Source organism: Cherax quadricarinatus, chromosome 14 (genome assembly GCF_038502225.1).
Source record: "Cherax quadricarinatus isolate ZL_2023a chromosome 14, ASM3850222v1, whole genome shotgun sequence".
In the NCBI taxonomy this organism is placed as follows: Eukaryota; Metazoa; Arthropoda; class Malacostraca; order Decapoda; family Parastacidae; genus Cherax; species Cherax quadricarinatus.
The window spans coordinates 7,812,113-7,835,924 of record NC_091305.1 but is presented as its reverse complement, the minus strand read 5'-3'; the positions used below and the strand labels follow the sequence as shown (position 1 = coordinate 7,835,924).

Genomic DNA, 23,812 nt, shown 5'->3' with positions numbered 1-23,812 from the left:
ATCCTCTCCTCTCTCTCTTGTAGTGTCCCTTACGTGTTGGTACATGAAGTTCTCCAGTACCACCTCCATCATCTTAGCCCTCCAAGTATCTTGGCCCCCATGTGGGTCCAAGTTCTCCCAATCTATCTCCTTGTGGTTAAAGTCACCCATGATCAGGAGCTTTGCCCTGCATGCATGAGCTCTTCTGGCCACTCTAGCCAGTGTGTCAACCATCGCTCTATTGCTCTCGTCGTACTCTTGCCTTGGCCTCCTGCTGTTCTGTGGTGGGTTATACATCACTGCTATTACCACCTTGGGACCTCCAGAGTGAAGTGTTCCCACTATGTAATCACTTTCTTCTCCGCTATCTTCTCTCTCCAGCTCATCAAAATTCCAGCGATTTTTGATCAGCAACGCCACTCCTCCACCCCCCCTGTTCCCTCTGTCTTTCCTCAGGATTTGGTATCCCGTTGGAAAGATGGCATCTGTTATCATACCTGTAAGCTTGGTTTCTGTGAGAGCTATGATGTCCGGTGATGCTTCTTTGACTCTTTCTTGCCACTCCTCCCACTTATTTGTTATTCCATCAGCGTTTGTGTACCATACCTTCAGTTTCCTTTCCAACACTGTGGTTTGGGGGGCCTGTGAGGGTGGGAGACCTGGTGGCATACTGTGGGGTTCTATAGCTTGGTGTTGGGTGGAGGCTGTGGGTATGGATTGTAGGGTGTGTGTGTGTGTGTGTGTGTGTGTGTGTGTGTGTGTGTACGTGTGTGTGTGTGTATATATATTCACCTATATGTGGTTGCAGGGGTCGATTCATAGCTCCTGGCCCCCGCTTCTTCACTGATTGCTACTAGGTCCTCTTTCTCCCTGCTCGATGAGCTTTATCAAACTTCGTCTTAAAACTATGTATGGTTCCTCCCCCCACTACGTCACTTTCTAGGCTGTTCCACTTCCAGACAACTCTATGACTGAAGAAATACTTCCTAACATCCCTTTGACTCATAGGAGTCTTGAACTTCCAATTGTGACCCCTTGTTTCTGTGTCCCATCTCTGGAACATCCTGTCTTTGTCCACTTTGTTAATGCCTCGCAGCATTTTATATGTCGTTATCATGTCTCCCCTGACCCTCCTGTCCTCCAGTGTCATCAGGCCGATTTCCCTTAGCCTTTCTTCGTAGGACTATACTCTCTCTGCGGTCTTCTTTACCCTTCTCCGATCTTCATGACTTTGCATTTGGCGGAGTTAAATTCAAGGAGCCAGTTGCTGGATCAGGCTTGCAACCTTTCCAGGTCTCTTTGTAGTCCTCCCTGATCCTCATCCGAATTAATTCTCCTCATTAACTTCACATCATCTGCAAACAAGGACACTTCTGAGTCTGTCCCTTCTGTTTTGTCATTCACTTATACCAAGAACAGCACAGGTCCTAGGACTGACCCCTGTGGAATCCCGCTCGTCACAGGCGCCCACTCTGACACCTCGTCACGTACCATAACTCGTTGTTGCCTCCCTGTCAGATATTCTCTGATCCATTGCAGTGCCTTTCCTGTTATGTGTTACTGATCCTCTAGCTTTTTCATTAACCTCTTGTGAGGAACTGTGTCGAAGGCCTTCTTGCAGTGCAATGTGTGTGTGCACTAGTCAGGGTTCGCGTCTTGCCTTAACCTTAACTTTCACTCCATCAGCTACAAAGGTTTCTGGCCTCCTGGGTCCACTTTTACCTTTGATATACCTTTAATGGTTTTTCTAGAATTTTCCTACTCTCATAGCTCAGCCCTGGGCCAGGCTTGTCTAGTGTTTACTGGGTTAACCAGACCGTTGCTGCTGGCGGCACACTGGACAAATTAAATACGTATGGAGTACGCATCCCTCCTTGCTAACTCATTCCACTCCTACCTTGAAGACTAAAGGAGGTTTTCCTATTGTCTCTGTGGTTCATCTGTGTGTTCAACTTTAATCTGTGTCCCCGCTGTGTCGTCCAATAAATAAATAAGTTTATCTAGGCACAGGTACACGTAAATGCAATTATCGTACATAGTCTAAATTACCTATGATAACCCCCACCAAAAAACATAGACAGAGTAACTTATTTCCACTTGTTTGTCGTGATGCATCATGTTAAATCTTATCTTGTACATTGTAAACATGTCTTCACTGGTCTTTGTGTCTTGTAAGTTCGTCAGGCTAAATTAGTCCTTGCTGTTGCCTAGTCCTATCAACCCCAGGACTGTCCTTATTGCCTGAACCTTCTCGACTTTCTGATCCTGCGTCACCAAGTGTGAACTTTATGCAGCTCTGTACTTCATAATTTGAAGGACATGCGGTGCGTAGTGTTGTTGAAGGAGGTCCTAGCATCGTGCCGCCGCCTCAGTGAATATCTCCTTGCATCTTGAAGACCACTTCTTAGCATTCAGCTGACTTTCGCTCTCATCTTTCTTCTCGTGAGGCTGTGAGAGACGAAGATTTTGATTCTCTTTATTTTCTTTTCTTAATTTCTGCTCCCTCTGCATATACAGTGGTATCTCGCATGTGCTTGCTTCATTGTCCTTTGTTGTTCTTGTATGTACCTTACTCATGTTCCTGCGGTAATCACTTCAGCCCTGGGTTACTGAAGCCAAAGCTTCCTTGGCAATATACACTCTATATTGGTATGAACCTTGCTGAAGCTTCCTGACACACACTGGCTAATCCTTCCATCTTGTGGAATTCCTCGTCATTCAGTTTCCTTCTTTCAGTATTTTATTATTTACTTAAGAAACCATATTGGACACTTGTCAATTTAATGCTTTGGTGTGAGCGCCAGTGTGGAGCCTCCACCCAGCCTGTACTCACCTAGTTGTACTCACCTAGTTGAGGTTGCGGGGGTCGAGTCCGAGCTCCTGGCCCCGCCTCTTCACTGATCGCTACTAGGTCACTCTCCCTGAGCCGTGAGCTTTATCATACCTCTGCTTAAAGCTATGTATGGATCCTGCCTCCACTACATCGCTTCCCAAACTATTCCACTTACTGACTACTCTGTGGCTGAAGAAATACTTCCTAACATCCCTGTGATTCATCTGTGTCTTCAGCTTCCAACTGTGTCCCCTTGTTACTGTGTCCAATCTCTGGAACATCCTGTCTTTGTCCACCTTGTCAATTCCTCTCAGTATTTTGTATGTCGTTATCATGTCCCCCCTATCTCTCCTGTCCTCCAGTGTCGTCAGGTTGATTTCCCTTAACCTCTCCTCGTAGGACATACCTCTTAGCTCTGGGACTAGTCTTGTTGCAAACCTTTGCACTTTCTCTAGTTTCTTTACGTGCTTGGCTAGGTGTGGGTTCCAAACTGGTGCCGCATACTCCAATATGGGCCTAACGTATACGGTGTACAGGGTCCTGAACGATTCCTTATTAAGATGTCGGAATGCTGTTCTGAGGTTTGCTAGGCGCCCATATGCTGCAGCAGTTATTTGGTTGATGTGCGCTTCAGGAGATGTGCCTGGTGTTATACTCACCCCAAGATCACACCTGTGCTTGTGTGTGTGTGTGTGTGTGTGTGTGTGTGTGTGTGTGTGTGTGTGTGTGTGTGTGTGTGTGTGTGTGTGTGTGTGTACTCACCTATTTGTGGTTGCAGGGGTCGAGTCACAGCTCCTGGCCCCGCCTCTTCGCTGATTGCTACTAGGTCCTCTCTCTCCCTGCCCCATGAGCTCTATCATACCTCGCCTTAAAACTATGTATGGTTCCTGCCTCCACCACATCACTTTCTAGGCTATTCCATGGCCTGACTACTCTATGACTGAAGAAATACTTCCTAACATCCCTTTGATTCATCTGAGTCTTCAACTTCCAATTGTGACCTCTTGTGTCTGTGTCCCATCTCTGGAACATCCCGTCTTTGTCCACCTCGTCTATTCCGCGCAGTATTTTATATGTCGTTATCATGTCTCCCCTGACCCTCCTGGCCTCCAGTGTCGTCAGGCCGATTTCCCTCAACCTTTCTTCATAGGACAATCCCCGTAGCTCTGGGACTAGTCTTGTTGCAAACCTTTGCACTTTCTCTAATTTCTTGACGTGCTTGACTAGGTGTGGATTCCAAACTGGTGCTGCATACTCCAGTATGGGCCTGACGTAGATGGTGTACAGAGTCTTAAACGAATCCTTACTGAGGTATCGGAACGCTATCCGTAGGTTTGCCAGGCGCCCGTATGCTGCAGCAGTTATCTGATTGATGTGCGCCTCAGGAGATATGCTCGGTGTTATACTCACCCCCAGATCTTTTTCCTTTAGTGAGGTTTGCAGTCTTTGGCCATCTAAACTATATTGTGTCTGCGGTCTTCTTTGCCCTTCCCCAATCTTCATGACTTTGCATTTGGCAGGGTTAAATTCTAGGAGCCAGTTGCTGGACCAGGCTTGTAGCCTGTCCAGATCTCTTTGTAGTCCTGCCTGATCCTCGTCCGATTCGATTCTTCTCATTAACTTCACATCGTCTGCAAACAAGGACACTTCTGAGTCTATCCCTTCCGTTATGTCGTTCACGTATACCAAGAACAGCACAGGTCCTAGGACTGACCCCTGTGGAACCCCGCTTGTCACAGGCGCCCACTCTGACACCTCGTCGCGTACCATGACTCGTTGTTTCCTCCCTGTCAGATATTCTCTGATCCATTGCAGTGCCTTTCCTGTTATGTGTGCCTGGTCCTCTAGCTTTTGCAGTAACCTCTTGTGAGGAACTGTGTCGAAAGCCTTCTTGCAGTCCAAAAATACGCAGTCGATCCACCCCTCTCTCTCTTGTCTTACTTCTGTCACCTTGTCATAAAACTCTAGTAGGTTTGTGACACAGGATTTTCCTTCCCTGAAACCGTGCTGGTTGTCAATTATACACTTGTTTCTTTCCAGGTGCCCCACCACTCTCCTCCTGATGATCTTCTCCATGACCTTGCATACTATACACGTTAGAGATACAGGTCTGTAGTTTAGTGCCTCATGTCTGTCTCCCTTTTTAAAAATTGGGACTACATTTGCCATTTTCCATACCTCAGGGAGTTGCCCAGTTTCAAATGATGTGTTGAAGATCTTTGTTAATGGCTCACACAATATCTCTGCTCCCTCTTTAAGGACCCATGGAGAGATGTTGTCTGGTCCCACCGCCTTTGAGGTGTCAAGTTCGCATAGCAGCTTCTTCACCTCCTCCTTGGTTATATGTACCTCATCCAGCACTTGCTGGTGTGCCCCTCTGTTCTGATTTCTTGGAGTCCTACTGGTTTCCACTGTAAATACCTCTTTAAATCTTGTGTTGAGCTCCTGACATACCTCTCGGTCGTTTCTTGTGAATTCCCCATCACCCTTCCTCAGTCTGATTACCTGGTCCTTGACTGTTGTTTTCCTCCTGATGTGGCTGTACAACAGCTTCGGGTCAGTCTTTACTTTTGATGCTATGTCATTTTCATATTGTCTCTGAGCCTCCCTTCTTATCTGTGCATATTCGTTTCTGGCTCTTCGGCTGATTTCTTTATTTTCCTGAGTTCTCTGTCTTCTGTACCTTTTCCATTCTCTATTACACCTAGTTTTTGCCTCCCTACACCTTTGGGTGAACCAAGGACTCGTTCTGTTCTTCCCATTATTTCTGTTTCCCTTGGGAACAAACCTCTCCTCTGCCTCCTTGCATTTTGTTGCTACATAGTCCATCATTTCTTGTACTGGTTTTCCTGTCAGTTCCCTCTCCCACTGAATGTCTTGAAGGAAGTTCCTCATGCCTGAGTAGTTCCCCCTTTTGTAGTTTGGTTTTTCCCAGCCTATTCCTGCTACTCTCTCCACTTGGAGCTCAACTATGTAGTCGAAGCACAGAACCACATGATCACTAGCTCCCAGGGGCCTTTCATACATGATACCCTCGATGTCCGAACTACTCATGGTGAATACAAGGTCCAACCTTGCTGGTTCATCCTCTCCTCTCTCTCTGGTAGTGTCTCTAACATGTTGATGCATGAGGTTCTCCAGTACCACATCCATCATCTTGGCTCTCCATGTTTCGGGACCCCCATGGGGCTCCAGGTTTTCCCAGTCAATCTCCTTGTGATTGAAATCACCCATAACTAGTAACTTTGCTCCCCCCATGTGTGCTCTCCTGGCCACCTCGGCTAGTGTGTTGATCATTGCTCTGTTGCTCTCATCGTATTCTTCTCTTGGCCTCCTGCAGTTCTGTGGTGGGTTGTACATTACTGCAATTATCACCTTATGTCCCTCAGACTGGATTGTTCCTACTAAGTAGTCCCTTTCGCCCATGCCATCCATTCCTTCCATTTTCTCAAAACCCCACTGGTTTTTAATGAGCAGTGCAACTCCTCCCCCTCTCCTCCCTCTGTCTTTCCTGAAGATTTGATATCCGGATGGAAAGATTGAATCTGTTATTATTCTGGTGAGTTTTGTTTCTGTGAGTGCTATTATGTCTGGGGATGTCTCTTTGATTCTTTCGTGCCACTCCTCATACTTGTTTGTTATTCCATCTGCATTTGTATACCACACCTTCAACTTCTTTTCTAAGACTGTGGTCTGGGAAGTATATTGGGGCTGGGGAAGTGGGAGACCTGGTAAGGAACTATGGGTTGTTGCTGTGGGGGTGAAGTTTGTAATGTAGTGGGTGGGGGCATTGGATGTGGCATGGGTGTTTTGATTTAGAGTGTTTGGTTGCACTGGGGTTGACCTGGTTGGGAGGCTTCTATAGAAAGTTGTGAGGGAGGCTGTATTAGATCTTCTTCCTGGGTCTGGGATCTCCTGTCTGTCTTCTCCATCCCCTCTCTTTCCTCCTTTCGCCTTTGTACCATCTCTCTCAGTTTCTTCCTTTCTTCTTGTGTTCTGTGTGTGTGTGTGTGTGTGTGTGTGTATGTGTGTGTATGTGTGTGTGTGTGTGTGTGTATGTGTGTGTATGTGTGTGTGTTTGTGTGTGTGTATGTGTGTATGTGTGTGTGTATGTGTGTGTATGTGTGTGTGTGTGTGTGTGTGTGTGTGTGTGTGTGTATGTGTGTGTGTATGTGTGTGTGTGTGTGTGTGTGTGTGTGTGTGTGTGTGTGTGTGTGTGTGTGTGTATTTGTGTGTGTGTGTGTGTGTGACCTGCTGATGCCACACTTGTGTTTGGTGATCTGCAGCCACATTTATGCTTGGTGACCTGAAGCCACACCTGTGCCTGGTGACCTGAAGCCACACCTGTGCTTGGTGACCTGAAGCCACACCTCTGCCTGGTGACTTTCTGAATCTGTAGTTTTCCTTTCGTCTTCTAGATATTCTTTATTCTCTCTCTCTCCCTCCCTCCCTCATTCATGTGTTTCTATTTTCTTTTATCTTTCACTGCACCTTTCATCGCCTCGTCATTGATCGTCTCACACTCTTCCCACTCTACCTCCCTGAGTCTCTGTGCCCGTCTCCGTCTCCTCCCTTACCTGGAGTCTACTTGGAGGGTGTTCCGGGGGTCGACGCCCCCGCGGCCCACTTCTTGACCAAGCCTCTCGGTGGATCAGGGCCTGATCAACCAGGCTGTTACTGCTGGCCGCACGTAGTCCAACGTACGACCCACAGCCTGGATGATCATCTGTCCAGCTCCCTCTTGAAGGCAGCCAGGAGTCTATTGGTAATTCCCTTTATGCCTAGTGGGAGGCTGCTGGACAGTCTTGGGCCCTGGACACTTATTGTGTTTTCCTTTAGTGTACTAATGGCGCCCCTACTTTTCACTTGGGGTATATTGCACCGTCTGTCCAGTCTGTTGCTTTCGTAAAGAGTGATTTCTGTGTGCAGATTTGGGACCAGTCCCTCTAGGATTTTCCAGATGTAGATTATGATGTATCTCTCTCGCCTGCGCTCCAGTGAGTACAAGTCAAGTGACTCCAAGCGTTCCCAGTAATTAAGGTATTTGACGAAACTTATATGCGCAGTAAAGGTTCTCTGTATATTCTCTAGACCTGCAATATCACATGCCTTGAATGGGGCTGTTACTGTAGAGCAGAATTCCAGCCTAGAGAGAACAAGTGATTTACAAAGGATCATCATTGACTTGGCATCTCTTGTCTTGAATGTTCTCATTATCCATCCTATCATTTTCCTCACGGATGTGATAGTGACGCTATTGTGATCCTTCAAGGTGAGATCTTCTGACATTATCACTTCTAAGTTCTTCACACTACTTTTCTGGTTTATTGTGTTAATAAAGTTTGTAATATACTCAATTCTAAGGGGTTATTTCTTTAGTTTTTCATAACTGAGTAGTTGAAATTTGTCCTCATTGAACATTATCATCTCCCCCTGTTTCTCCCCCTTTCTCCCTCTCTCTCCTTATATATATATATATATATATATATATATATATATATATATATATATATATATATATATATATATATATCTCCTATTTTCATCTTTCCTTGTCTTGTCTCTCCGTTTCTTATATTTCACTCTTTCATGTCTGCCTCTCTCACTCTCCCTCTCTTATCTCTCCCTCTCCTATCTCTCTCTTTCTTATCTTTCCCTCTCTTTTTCTCCCTCTCTCACTCTGCTTCTCTCACCCTCCACGCAGCAATCACTTGTCTCAATAACTCCTTTGAGATCCAAACCTACTTCACGCTTCCGTCAATTGAAAGGCGTGGTTCGTGGCACTGTAACAGAGGCGTGGTTCCTGGCACTGTAACAGAGGCGTGGTTCCTGGCACTGTAACAGGGGCGTGGTTCCTAGGACTGTAAGAGGCGTGGTTCCTGGCACTGTAACAGAGGCGTGGTCCCTAGCACTGTAAGGGGCGTGGTTCTTGGCACTGTAACAGAGGCGTGGTTCCTGGCACTGTAACAGGGGCGTGGTTCCTAGGACTGTAAGAGGCGTGGTTCCTGGCACTGTAACAGAGGCGTGGTCCCTAGCACTGTAAGGGGCGTGGTTCTTGGCACTGTAACAGAGGCGTGGTTCCTGGCACTGTAAAAGAAGCATGGTTCTTATCACTGTAATGGAAGACCTTGTTATCATATCACCCAGAGTCACCCACTCTCCCCCCACAGTCACCCACTCTCCCACACACTCACCCACTCTCCCCCCACAGTCACCCACTCTCCCACACAGTCACCCACTCTCCCAGTCACCCACTCTCCCAGTCACCCACTCTCCCACACACTCACCCACTCTCCCCCACAGTCACCCACTCTCCCACACACTCACCCACTCTCCCACACAGTCACCCACTCTCCCACACACTCACCCACTCTCCCACACAGTCACCCACTCTCCCCACAGTCACCCACTCTCCCCCACAGTCACCCACTCTCCCACACCATCATCCACTTGGTTGCACAATGACCTCTTCATCTTGACCAAGTGTATAAGAGTCGGTCCTGATGTGAGATCAACACTGTACTTTCTGGCACAATCTTAAGAAATAAAGCAAACTACAAATGTTAGTAAATGTTTAAAATAAACATAGATCTTACTGGGTTGTGAACACATGCAGTTATATTAAGTTGTTTAACTTGCACGAACTGTATCACTTTAGACAGCAAGAGAATTCCAGCTTCCAGGGAAGTTGTGTTTATTTAACATCACATATCTTAAATTCTCTCCCAAGAAGTTCGTCACTAGTTATCTCTTCCTTAAGTAACTTGCAAAGGCAAGTGCATTAAGAAGAAATTTCTGGCTTAACTGTTAGTAACAATATATCGCAAATTATATACAGAGATGGATCTAAGCAGGAGTGTACTGGCAGTGCTGCGTCAGCTGTTGTTGTTGTTAGGCATAAGAATTAACAACTGGGCATCTACACTGCAAGCTGAATTGTTTGCCATCCTAGTGGCACTATAGTTAAGTGATGACACTGAGCTTGACTCTGTGATGAATAGTGATTCTGTGTCACCACTGAAGGCTTGTGTGTGTGCGTGAGTGCGTGTGTGTGCGTACGTGCGCGCGCGTGGTGTGTGAGAAAAGCAGGAAGGGGAATAACACGTGCATATAATGTTTTTTCTTTCATAGACTGGACGACCTTGTGGTCCTATCACTGAGAATTTTCAGTCTTTTTTCTCTGCACGTATGTTGCCCCTCCGTTGATGTGTGATCAACGACGGACGTCAGTTGATGAGTAATCAAGGATGGACAACTCTGAAAAGGTCAATTCATTTGTCCATCTTAGTTCAGAGTTTTCAGCCAACAGCTGTTGTAGACTCTCCTGTGTCCGTAATATTGTAGTCAACACACACACACACACACACACACACACACACACACACACACACACACACACACACACACACACACACACACACACACACACACACACACACACACACACACACACACACACACACACACACACACACACACACACACACACACACACACACACTAGCCATCTCCCTTAAAACAAGATAACACACTCACCATAATTCGTTCAGTAGTTGTCTCACAATGAGAGCGCCGACGTGACAGTGAAAATGATTATCGAACAGCAACATCCCCCACCCTTCCTTCAGGGTGCAGGCGTTGTTCCGCCCACTTCCAGGACTCGAGTCCGGCTAACCTGTTTCCCATGAATCCCTTCATAAAAGTTACCTTGCTCATACTCCAACAGCACGTCAAGCCGTGAATACCACCTGTCTCCACTCCCACCTGACACACTCACGCAGAGAGATGGTGACTCCTCCAGCTGTGATGGATGGAAAGGTTAGAAGCTGTCGTAGTTATTAGACACACAGTGAGTGGAGAACTTGACGATATCCTCATCGCCTTACTGAAGTCTCTCATGTCATTGTTTGACGTGTGAAACTCATCTTGTGTGATGGACAGTGACAGGAAAATATGGCTAGATGTTCTTTCCGTAATGTAACTCGTGTACAGTAGAGTAGCATTACACCGTCAGCGTTCCCACCGTGTAGCTATCATGTACAGCATGGCAGCAGCACACTGTCAGTGTTCCCACCGTGTAGCTATCATGTACAGCATGGCAGCAGCACACTGTCAGTGTTCCCACCGTGTAACTATCATGTACAGCATGGCAGCAGCACACTGTCAGCGTTCTCACCGTGTAGCTATCATGTACAGCATGGCAGCAGCACACTGTCAGTGTTCCCACCGTGTAACTATCATGTACAGCATGGCAGCAGCACACTGTCAGTGTTCCCACCGTGTAACTATCACGTACAGCATGGCAGCAGCACACTGTCAGTGTTCCCACCGTGTAACTATCACGTACAGCATGGCAGCAGCACACTGTCAGTGTTCCCACCGTGTAACTATCATGTACAGCATGGCAGCAGCACACTGTCAGTGTTACCACCGTGTAACTATCACGTACAGCATGGCAGCAACACACTGTCAGTGTTACCACCGTGTAACTATCACGTACAGCATGGCAGCAGCACACTGTCAGTGTTCCCACCGTGTAACTATCATGTACAGCATGGCAGCAGCACACTGTCAGTGTTCCCACCGTGTAACTATCACGTACAGCATGGCAGCAGCACACTGTCAGTGTTCCCACCGTGTAACTATCACGTACAGCATGGCAGCAGCACACTGTCAGTGTTCCCACCGTGTAACTATCATGTACAGCATGGCAGCAGCACACTGTCAGCGTTCTCACCGTGTAGCTATCATGTACAGCATGGCAGCAGCACACTGTCAGTGTTCCCACCGTGTAACTATCATGTACAGCATGGCAGCAGCACACTGTCAGTGTTCCCACCGTGTAACTATCACGTACAGCATGGCAGCAGCACACTGTCAGTGTTCCCACCGTGTAACTATCACGTACAGCATGGCAGCAGCACACTGTCAGTGTTCCCACCGTGTAACTATCATGTACAGCATGGCAGCAGCACACTGTCAGTGTTACCACCGTGTAACTATCACGTACAGCATGGCAGCAACACACTGTCAGTGTTACCACCGTGTAACTATCACGTACAGCATGGCAGCAGCACACTGTCAGTGTTCCCACCGTGTAACTATCATGTACAGCATGGCAGCAGCACACTGTCAGTGTTCCCACCGTGTAACTATCACGTACAGCATGGCAGCAGCACACTGTCAGTGTTCCCACCGTGTAACTATCACGTACAGCATGGCAGCAGCACACTGTCAGTGTTCCCACCGTGTAACTATCACGTACAGCATGGCAGCAGCACACTGTCAGTGTTCCCACCGTGTAACTATCACGTACAGCATGGCAGCAGCACACTGTCAGTGTTCCCACCGTGTAACTATCACGTACAGCATGGCAGCAGCACACTGTCAGTGTTCCCACCGTGTAACTATCACGTACAGCATGGCAGCAGCACACTGTCAGTGTTCCCACCGTGTAACTATCATGTACAGCATGGCAGCAGCACACTGTCAGTGTTACCACCGTGTAACTATCACGTACAGCATGGCAGCAGCACACTGTCAGTGTTACCACCGTGTAACTATCACGTACAGCATGGCAGCAGCACACTGTCAGTGTTACCACCGTGTAACTATCACGTACAGCATGGCAGCAGCACACTGCTGATGTAACCAATTTTCTTCAGTTAAAAATATTCTATCTGCCTCCCGTCCCTCTCTTCCCCTCCCCTTGGTTTCCCTCTCCTCTCTTCCCCTTCCCTTGGTTTCCCTCTCCTCCCTTCCCCTCTTTTTCAACGAAATTTGTCGAAATTGATAGGGGAATAATTAAGCCTTTCCGTGCACTCTGAGCGTGTAAGTGGGGGGTTAGGGGGGACGACCTTGTAGCCTCTGGTCATAAGGGCGACTCTCACTGCCTCAGCTGACTTTCACATCAGTGCGACTTCGATCCTTTTTACCTTCAGTGTTGAGGTGTTTGGTCGTTCACTGAATGTAACGTTAAGATGTTTCGTCTGGAGGTTTTGGTAGGAGGGAGGGGAAAAGTGTGATGGAGAGGACTAGAAGGATGGTAGAGCTCAGCTCCAGGAGCTGAACTCTTCTCCAGGCTGAGGGACTGGCCACCTCAAATAGTCTTTCTCCAAGGCTGATGGACTGATTACATCATCTTCATTTTCGCTACTACACCTGCTGCCTCTGTATTTGACTGAAGAAGTCTACTGTGTAGGCGAAACGTTTCAACAATAAAGATACCCAACTGTTGCACATGTGTCTTAGTCATCGACCTGTCGGTATTTTATACCATTTTCAACATTTCGTTGACAAGTTAAAAACGCATTCGTTGTGAAGGTCTCCCTCGCTCTCTGCGGTACACGTTTTTCTGGTCCAGAGCGCATAAAGTGAATCCGCATAAAGCGAGCCTACATTAAGCAAATCTTATAAAACGAATTGAAATTTAGCTAGAGGAAGCTGTAAGGTCAGCTTATAGTGCAACAAAGATCATGGTGGTACAGGGATGGAAGGTTAGGTCAGATGAGCTTGAATATATACAGTAAGGTCAGCACCCACAGTGTGAAGTTCACTCGCCCTGCATGGTGAGGGTATGTTGATAGTGGCATCTTCGGGCACTGTGCCCCCATCAGTCCTTGACTCGGTGCCCTGGAGCTTGAATGTATTAGAGAGAATGTCTGACTGGTTCTTTAACTGTCACGTCAGTCATTTTTAGGCAGCAGTGCTGCCTAACAGTCCCTGTAACTGCAGGTCAGTCGTTCTTGACTACCAGTGTCTGACAACTACTGTTGTTAACTACTGACTGTTTACCATCCTCAGCGCGAAGCTTTCCAGTTTCTCGCATCATTTACACAAGTCTGTTAGAGTTAAATACCTCGTTCCATTACCTCGTTTATCCAATTCCTTGTATTTCTTCCTCCCTTTTTGTTCATTGTCTTCTTCCATCACCTCTGAATTTTCATTTGTCTTTATTCTAAGCCTGTTTATTGCCTCCCTCCACTTCATCTAACTCATTATTACCCCTTCCCTCTTTTCCTTTTACAATTTCACTGTTCAGCCGAGTGCGCTGTCCACTGCTTTACGAGGTAGCGCAGTGGATAGCGCACTCTGCTATCCACTGCTCATCAGAGCTGCCGGGAAGAAGCTCAGACGAAGTCTCACTCAAATGAACTACCGAAACTCTGTAATAAATTTGCCTTAAGCCAACAAATAGTGGAACCGACAAGAACCTTAACATTGATGAATTAGACACTTGTGCAACACTTGGGGTATCTTTATTGTGGAAACGTTTCGCCTACTAGTGGTTTCCTCGGTCTAATATCAAGAAGAATGGAGGAGTGTGAGGCAATCAGTTCCTCAGCCTGGAGACGTTGTGTTTATTTCATCAAGATTGTTGGACTGAACACATGGAATATAACGGGGTCGAAGACAGTAAATTCAGATTATAATGTGATCGAAGTTCAGACCTTCATGCACACTGGTCATGAACACCAGAACACGGTAATGATGGTGTTTTCACCAAATTTATCTTCATCAAGAAGAATATCAAGTGGGACGACATAAATCATGTTCTTAGCAAAATATGCTGGGAAGTTATTATATATAACATGGCTCCTAGCCAGTGTCTTGAGAAGATTAACTCTGTGGTGCTAGAAGTATGCTCAAGCCACATACCACGAAGGAAAATGAAGGAAAGATGCAGACTAGGAAGAAAGGGACGCTCCCTCTACAGACGAAGGCAAAGGATCACAGAGCATCTCAAAGGTGCCAGACTTTCTGAAGTGTAGAAAAAACACTGGCTAGAGAATTATGCAATATCGAACTCGAATGAAATTATAAAAAGTTCAGAAGAGACGGAGGGAAATAAAAGCGGCTAATGAAATTTAAATTAACCCAAAATTCTTCTTCTCGTGAAAAATCCAGGGCAGAAACCACGTCCAGTATTGAGCTTTGCTCAAACGAGAAAGAGCTTACATTAATAATAAAAAAAATGAGTGAAATACTGAAGTTTCATTATGGCTTTCGGTTCGGTGAGCTCTTAATCAGACTAAAAGTTGACAATCCAAGAGAATTTTTCATAAATGAGATTCAAAACTTTGGAGCTCGTATGTCGGACTGCGTGTGGCCAGTAGTAACGGTGTGGTTTATCAAGCCTTTATTTACCAGGAGGCTCGGTCTGGGAGCTGGTAGTGGGGCATTGACCTCCCGAAAACATGCTTCAGTATCAGATACATTTCTCGTGTACGTTCCAAGGAGTATAGGTCAGGGATTTCAAACATTCTCAGTAGTTCAGATGCTTGATTGAATTTATACGGTGAGTGAAAAACCTATGAATTTTTTAGCTCAGCAATCTCTCTTGCCCTGAAGGAGGACAGCAGTATACAGCAGTATTCCAGCCTGGAGAGAACAAATGACTTGAAGACTAACATTATTGGCTTCCTATCACTTGTTTTGAACGTTCTAGTTACCTAGCCTAGCATTTGCCTTCCGGTAGGAATATCAGTAGTGTTATGATTCTTGAATGTGACACTATCAGACATCGTCGCTCCCAAGTCTCGGAGAAGGAACTATTGTTCCATTGAATGTTTCGACTTTGCCTTGTTCTCCGTTTCAGTCTTTATTTACTCCATTCTTCCATAACGGAGCAACAGAAATTTGTCCCATTGAATATGATGTTGTTGTCTGAGACTTACTGGTGTCATCAACAAACGATGTTACGGTACTGTGATTTATTCCCTTGACTATGTCGGATACTAGAGTGAGAAACAGAAGTGGGGGCTATTCCTGTGCCTTAAGGAAAAGAGTTTTCACTGTGGCACCCTTCGACCTCACTCTCTTCACTACTGCTTTCTGGGTTTTATTTATTTAGAAGCTAAGTATCCATTTGTCTTTTTCCAGTCATGCCTTTCAACACATTTTATGCACTGTCATACTATGGTCGCGCTTGTCGAAGACTTTAGCAAACTCAGTGTACATTATATCAGCATTTAGCTTGTCGTTTGTTGTTTCCGAGACAATGTAGTAATGGTCTAGCTATTGTGAAAGACAGGAGCGACCTTCTCTAAACCCCGTGCTGCCCTGGCTTGTGCAACTGTGAATCCAGGTGACTGGTATCTTGCTTCTAAGGACTCGTTCAAATATTTTGATAATGTGCAACGTTCTGTGTGCTGTGTATAACGGGTAGCGTGTAAAGTGGATTATGCTCTATTGGGCTGTGTATGTGCTTTGTTGTGTTCTGCTCTGCTAAACTGTGGTCGGCACCATCATAATGTTTCTTGCATATGGAACTGCAAAACTTGGCTTGGCTTGGCTTGGCTTGGCTTGGCTTGACTTGTCCTGGCCTGGTTTGTTTAGACTGATAGTTTACAAAGTGTTAGGCGTCACCTCGGGGTGGTCAGTATGGCTGCCGGTGCCTCCGAGACTCAACTTCCAGCGTTTAGAAATTTTAGGCTGATGTAATGGTTTATTCCAGGTTTTACGGGATGTTAAAGTGTTCATGATGGAGCGCAGCGTGTTACCGGCGGTGGTAATTATCTCGTATTAAATAGTTATTTTGAAACACACACACACACACACACACACACACACACACACACACACACACACACACACACACACACACACACACACACACACACACACACACACACACACACACACACACACACACACACACACACACACACACACACACACACACACACATACACACACACACACACACACACACACACACACACACACAATCTCTTTCACTGTCTTTCCACTATCTCTCTCCTATCTTCATTCTCCCTTTCTTTCACTTCCTCTCTGCTCCTCCCTCTTGACGTCTTCCTCCTGCTTCTCTTACTTATCCCTTTTCTTTTTTCTCCACATCCTTTTCCTCCTACTCTTCTTTCTTTTCGTCCTCTTCCTACTCTATCGCCTCTTCCTCCTTCCCGTTCTTCACTTTCCCTTTTTCTTCTTTCAAGTTCTTTTCCATTGTATCTGCCTTCTCTTCCTCCTATTCTCACTAGATCTGTCTCTTTTTCCTTTTTTCCCTTTCTCCGTTACCCCTTTCCACCTCCTTTGCCTCATCTTCCTTTCTCATTCTCCTCTTCCTCTGTCCTCTCGCTCTCGTCTCTTCCTCTCCCTTTCCTCTCTTATTTCCGGTGAACCTCACAACGCAGGTGACAAGCTGCCAGTAGCTCCTTCCCAGGTACCAGTCCGTGGACAGGTGTCTTCCCCAGGTACCAGTGTGGAAAGGTGTCTTCCCTAGGTACCAGTGTGGACAGGTGTCTTCCCCATGTACCAGTGTGGAAAGGTGTCTTCCCTAGGTACCAGTGTGGAAAGGTGTCTTCCCTAGGTACCAGTGTGGACAGGTGTCTTCCCCAGGTACCAGTGTGGAAAGGTGTCTTCCCTAGGTACCAGTGTGGACAGGTGTCTTCCCCAGGTACCAGTGTGGAAAGGTGTCTTCCCTAGGTACCAGTGTGGACAGGTGTCTTCCCCAGGTACCAGTGTGGAAAGGTGTCTTCCCTAGGTACCAGTGTGGACAGGTGTCTTCCCTAGGTACCAGTGTGGACAGGTGTCTTTCCCAGGTACCAATGTGGACAGGTGTCTTTCCCTGGTACCAGTGTGGACAGGTGTCTTCCCTAGGTACCAGTGTGGACAGGTGTCTTCCCCAGGTACCAATCGGTGGACAGGTGTCTTTCCCTGGTACCAGTGTGGACAGGTGTCTTCCCAGGTACCAATGTGGACAGGTGTCTTTCCCAGGTATCAGTGTGGACAGGTGTCTTCCCAGGTACCATTCCAAGGACAGGTGTCTTCCCCAGGTACCAGTCTGTGGACAGGTGTGTTCCCCAGGTACCAGTGTGGACAGGTGTCTTTCCAGGTACCAGTCCATGGACAGGTGTCTTCCCCAGGTACCAGTGTGGACAGGTGTCTTCCCAGGTACCAATGTGGACAGGTGTCTTTCCCAGGTATCAGTGTGGACAGGTGTCTTCCCAGGTACCATTCCAAGGACAGGTGTCTTCCCCAGGTACCAGTCTGTGGACAGGTGTGTTCCCCAGGTACCAGTGTGGAGAGTCTCCCCAGGTACCAATGTGGACAGGTGTCTTTTCCAGGTACCAGTGTGGACAGGTGTCTTCCCCAGGTACCAGTGTGGACAGGTGTCTTTCCAGGTACCAGTCCATGGACAGGTGTCTTCCCCAGGTACCAGTGTGGACAGGTGTCTTCCCAGGTACCAATGTGGACAGGTGTCTTTTCCAGGTACCAGTGTGGACAGGTGTCTTCCCAGGTACCATTCCAAGGACAGGTGTGTTCCCCAGGTACCAGTGTGGAGAGTCTCCCCAGGTACCAATGTGGACAGGTGTCTTTTCCAGGTACCAGTGTGGACAGGTGTCTTCCCCAGGTACCAGTGTGGACAGGTGTCTTTCCAGGTACCAGTCCATGGACAGGTGTCTTCCCCAGGTACCAATCTGTGGACAGGTGTCTTTCCCTGGTACCAGTGTGGACAGGTGTCTTCCCCAGGTACCAGTGTGGACAGGTGTCTTCCCCAGGTACCAGTAAGGACAGGTGTCATCTAACACTAAATAAGGAAGCAGACAGCTGGCACAAGGCTGTCATGACAACACTGACAGAAGAGACTGTCATATCAATTCATTCATTCGTTTCATTCCATTCCTTTTTTCATTCCATTCATTCATTTCTTTCCATTCATTCATTTCATTCATCTCCAGCGTCCATCAGATTGAACGTGTCATGTTGACTCTCATGTTATTGAAGAGTGAGGCGAGTGGGGATTGTGTGGTGGATGAGAGAGCAATGGTGGTGGATGAGGCAGTAATGGTGGTGGATGAGGCAGTAATGGTGGTGGATGAGGCAGTAATGGTGGTGGATGAGGCAGTACTGATATTGGATGAGGCAGTAATGGTGGTGAATGCGGCAGGAATGGTGGTGGATGAGGCAGCTCTGGTTTCTGGATGAGGCAGTAATGGTGGTGGATGAGGCAGTAATGGTGGTGGATGAGGCAGTACTGATAGTGGATGAAGCAGTAATGGTGGTGGATGAGGCAGTAATGGTGGTGGATGAGGCAGTACTGATAGTGGATGAAGCAGTAAGGGTGGTGGATGAGGCAGTAATGATAGTGGATGAGGCAGTAATTGTGGTGGATGCAGCAGTAATTGTGGTGGATGCAGCAGTACTGGTGGTGGATGCAGCAGTAATGGTGGTGGATGCAGCAGTAATGGTGATAGATGCAGCAGTAATTGTGGTGGATGCAGCAGTAATGGTGGTGGATGCAGCAGTAATGGTGGTAGATACAGCAGTAATTGTGGTGGATGCAGCAGTAATGGTGGTGGATGCAGCATTATGGTGGTGGATGCAACAGTAATGGTGGTAGATGCAGCAGTAATTGTGGTGGATGCAGCAGTAATTGTGGTGGATGCAGCAGTAATGGTGGTGGATGCAGCAGTAATTGTGGTGGATGCAGCAGTAATGGTGGTGGATGCAGCAGTAATGGTGGTGGATGCAGCAGTAATGGTGGTGGATGTAGCAGTAATGGTGGTGGATGCAGCAGTAATGGTGGTGGATGCAGCAGTAATGGTGGTAGATACAGCAGTAATTGTGGTGGATGCAGCAGTAATGGTGGTAGATGCAGCAGTAATTGTGGTTGATGCAGCAGTAATGGTGGTGGATGCAGCAGTAATGGTGGTGGATGCAGCAGTAATGGTGGTAGATGCAGCAGTAATTGTGGTGGATGCAGCAGTAATGGTGGTGGATGCAGCAGTAATGGTGGTGGATGCAGCAGTAATGGTGGTGGATGCAGCAGTAATGGGATCTACCTGGAGTTTGTTCTGGGGGTCAACGACCCCGCTGCCAGGTCACAGTCCAGGCATCCTGGTGGTACACGGCCTGATCAACCAGGCTGTTACTGCTAGTCGCACGCTTTCCAGCCTATTAACCACAGTTCTGAAACAAAAATTGTGAAGAATGAGGAGGAATATTGTACTGAGATAACCACACCCACTCTCATCCACTCCCACTCAACCACACCCACTCGACGGCGCTCACTCTCATCCACTCCCACTCAACCACACCCACTCGACGACGCTCACTCTCATCCACTCCCACTCAACCACACCCACTCGACGACGCTCACTCTCATCCACTCCCACTCAACCACACCCACTCGACGACGCTCACTCTCATCCACTCCCACTCAACCACACCCACTCGACGACGCTCACTCTCATCCACTCCCACTCAACCACACCCACTCGACGACGCTCACTCTCATCCACTCCCACTCAACCACACCCACTCGACGACGCTCACTCTCATCCACTCCCACTCAACCACACCCACTCGACCACACCCACTCTCATCCACTCGCACTTAACCACACCCACTCGACCACGTCCACTCTCATCCACTCCCACTCAACCACACCCACTAGACCACGCCCAATCTCATCCACTCCCACTCAACCACACCCACTAGACCACGCCCAATCTCATCCACTCCCACTCAACCACACCCACTAGACCACGCCCAATCTCATCCACTCCCACTCAACCACACCCACTAGACCACGCCCACTCTCATCCACTCCCACACAACCACACTCACTCGACCACGCCCACTCTCAACGACGCCCATTCAACGACGCCCACTCAACCACACTCACTCTCAACCACGCCCATTCAACTAAGCGCACTTTCACTCCACGCCCACTCTCTTCGGCGCCCCAATCACAACCACACCCAATCGACCACATCCACTCTCAACAACCACCACTCGACCACACCCACTCACAACCAAGCCCACTCTCAGCCTCGCCTACTCTCAATCACACCCACTCTCAGCCACGCCCACTTTACGCCCACTTACCCACGCCCACTCAACCACGAATATTCCCCCTATCAATTCTCTCTCTCTCCCTTTCATTCACACTCACACATTACTGAGCTGTTATTGTTCACTACCATTATTGCTACAGTGCAGGGAGGAAGAGGCAGGGAAGGTAGGGAGATAGATTAGTGGGGCAGGGAAGGTAGGGAGATAGACTAGTGGGGCAGGGAAGGTAGGGAGATAGACTAGTGGGGCAGGGAAGGTAGGGAGATAGACTAGTGGGGCAGGGAAGGTAGGGAGATAGACTAGTGGGGCAGGGAAGGTAGGGAGATAGACTAGTGGGGCAGGGAAGGTAGGGAGATAGACTAGTGGGGCAGGGAAGGTAGGGAGATAGACTAGTGGGGCAGGGAAGGTAGGGAGATAGACTAGTGGAGCAGGGAAGGTAGGGAGATAGACTAGTGGGGCAGGAAAGGTAGGGAGATAGACTAGTGGGGCAGGGAAGGTAGGGAGATAGACTAGTGGGGCAGGGAAGGTAGGGAGATAGACTAGTGGGGCAGGGAAGGTAGGGAGATAGACTAGTGGGGCAGGGAAGGTAGGGAGATAGACTAGTGGGGCAGGGAAGGTAGGGAGATAGACTAGTAGGGCAGGGAAGGTAGGGAGATAGACTAGTGGGGCAGGGAAGGTAGGGAGATAGACTAGTGGGGCAGGGAAGGTAGGGAGATAGACTAGTGGGGCAGGGAAGGTAGGGAGATAGACTAGTGGGGCAGGGAAGGTAGGGAGATAGACTAGTGGGGCAGGGAAGGTAGGGAGATAGACTAGTGGGGCAGGGAAGGTAGGGAGATAGACTAGTGGGGCAGGAAAGGTAGGGAGATAGACTAGTGAGGCAGGGAAGGTAGGGAGATAGACTAGTGGGGCAGGGAAGGTAGGGAGATAGACTAGTGAGGCAGGGAAGGTAGGGAGATAGACTAGTGGGGCAGGGAAGGTAGGGAGATAGGCTAGTGGGGCAGGGAAGGTAGGGAGATAGACTAGTGGGACAGGGAAGGTAGGGAGATAGACTAGTGAGGCAGGGAAGGTAGGGAGATAGACTAGTGAGGCAGGGAAGGTAGGGAGATAGACTAGTGGGGCAGGGAAGGTAGGGAGATAGACTAGTGGGGCAGGGAAGGTAGGGAGATAGACTAGTGGGGCAGGGAAGGTAGGGAGATAGACTAGTGGGGCAGGGAAGGTAGGGAGATAGACTAGTGGGGCAGGGAAGGTAGGGAGATAGACTAGTGGGGCAGGGAAGGTAGGGAGATAGACTAGTGGGGGAGGGCAGGTAGGGAGGTAGACTAGTGGGGCACTAGTGGGACAGGGAAGGTAGGGAGATAGACTAGTGAGGCAGGGAAGGTAGGGAGATAGACTAGTGAGGCAGGGAAGGTAGGGAGATAGACTAGTGGGGCAGGGAAGGTAGGGAGATAGACTAGTGAGGCAGGGAAGGTAGGGAGATAGACTAGTGGGGCAGGGAAGGTAGGGAGATAGACTAGTGGGACAGGGAAGGTAGGGAGATAGACTAGTGGGGCAGGGAAGGTAGGGAGATAGACTAGTGGGGCAGGGAAGGTAGGGAGATAGACTAGTGGGGCATGGAAGGTAGGGAGATAGACTAGTGGGGCAGGGAAGGTAGGGAGATAGACTAGTGGGGCAGGGATGGTAGGGAGATAGACTAGTGGGACAGGGAAGTTAGGGAGATAGACTAGTGAGGCAGGGAAGGTAGGGAGATAGACTAGTGAGGCAGGGAAGGTAGGGAGATAGACTAGTGGGACAGGGAAGGTAGGGAGATAGACTAGTGGGGCAGGGAAGGTAGGGAGATAGACTAGTGGGGCAGGGAAGGTAGGGAGATAGACTAGTGAGGCAGGGAAGGTAGGGAGATAGACTAGTGGGACAGGGAAGGTAGGGAGATAGACTAGTGGGGCAGGGAAGGTAGGGAGATAGACTAGTGGGACAGGGAAGGTAGGGAGATAGACTAGTGGGGCAGGGAAGGTAGGGAGATAGACTAGTGGGACAGGGAAGGTAGGGAGATAGACTAGTGGGGCAGGGAAGGTAGGGAGATAGACTAGTGGGGCAGGGAAGGTAGGGAGATAGACTAGTGGGACAGGGAAGGTAGGGAGATAGACTAGTGGGGCAGGGAAGGTAGGGAGATAGACTAGTGGGACAGGGAAGGTAGGGAGATAGACTAGTGGGGCAGGGAAGGTAGGGAGATAGACTAGTGGGGCAGGGAAGGTAGGGAGATAGACTAGTGGGGCAGGGAAGATAGGGAGATAGACTAGTGGGGCAGGGAAGGTAGGGAGATAGACTAGTGAGGCAGGGAAGGTAGGGAGATAGACTAGTGGGGCAGGGAAGGTAGGGAGATAGACTAGTGGGACAGGGAGGGTAGGGAGATAGACTAGTGAGGCAGGGAAGGTAGGGAGATAGACTAGTGGGACAGGGAAGGTAGGGAGATAGACTAGTGGGACAGGGAAGGTAGGGAGATAGACTAGTGGGGCAGGGAAGGTAGGGAGATAGACTAGTGAGGCATGGAAGGTAGGGAGATAGACTAGTGGGGCAGGGAAGGTAGGGAGATAGACTAGTGGGACAGGGAAGGTAGGGAGATAGACTAGTGGGGCAGGGAAGGTAGGGAGATAGACTAGTGGGACAGGGAAGGTAGGGAGATAGACTGGTGGGGCAGGGAAGGTAGGGAGATAGACTAGTGAGGCAGGGAAGGTAGGGAGATAGACTAGTGAGGCAGGGAAGGTAGGGAGATAGACTAGTGGGGCAGGGAAGGTAGGGAGATAGACTAGTGGGACAGGGAAGGTAGGGAGATAGACTAGTGGGGCAGGGAAGGTAGGGAGATAGACTAGTGAGGCAGGGAAGGTAGGGAGATAGACTAGTGGGGCAGGGAAGGTAGGGAGATAGACTAGTGGGACAGGGAAGGTAGGGAGATAGACTAGTGGGGCAGGGAAGGTAGGGAGATAGACTAGTGGGACAGGGAAGGTAGGGAGATAGACTAGTGGGGCAGGGAAGGTAGGGAGATAGACTAGTGAGGCAGGGAAGGTAGGGAGATAGACTAGTGGGGCAGGGAAGGTAGGGAGATAGACTAGTGGGGCAGGGAAGGTAGGGAGATAGACTAGTGGGGCAGGGAAGGTAGGGAGATAGACTAGTGGGGCAGGGAAGGTA

General features: G+C 48.5%; 1 protein-coding gene and 1 long non-coding RNA gene across 3 annotated transcripts in view; one reads left to right on the top strand and one right to left on the bottom strand.

Annotated features, from left to right (window-relative positions):
* The window catches only part of sei (seizure), a 668,222-nt gene that overhangs the window by 65,876 nt on the left and 578,534 nt on the right, over window positions 1–23,812 (top strand). The gene's annotated exons all lie outside the window — the stretch shown is intronic.
* Window positions 1–23,812, bottom strand: part of LOC138852677 (uncharacterized) — a 102,304-nt gene that overhangs the window by 24,381 nt on the left and 54,111 nt on the right. For both annotated transcript variants that reach the window (XR_011391998.1, XR_011391999.1), the window contains exon 2: window positions 19,618–19,744. This is a non-coding gene — a long non-coding RNA (uncharacterized lncRNA). The remainder of the gene's footprint in view (window positions 1–19,617; window positions 19,745–23,812) is intronic.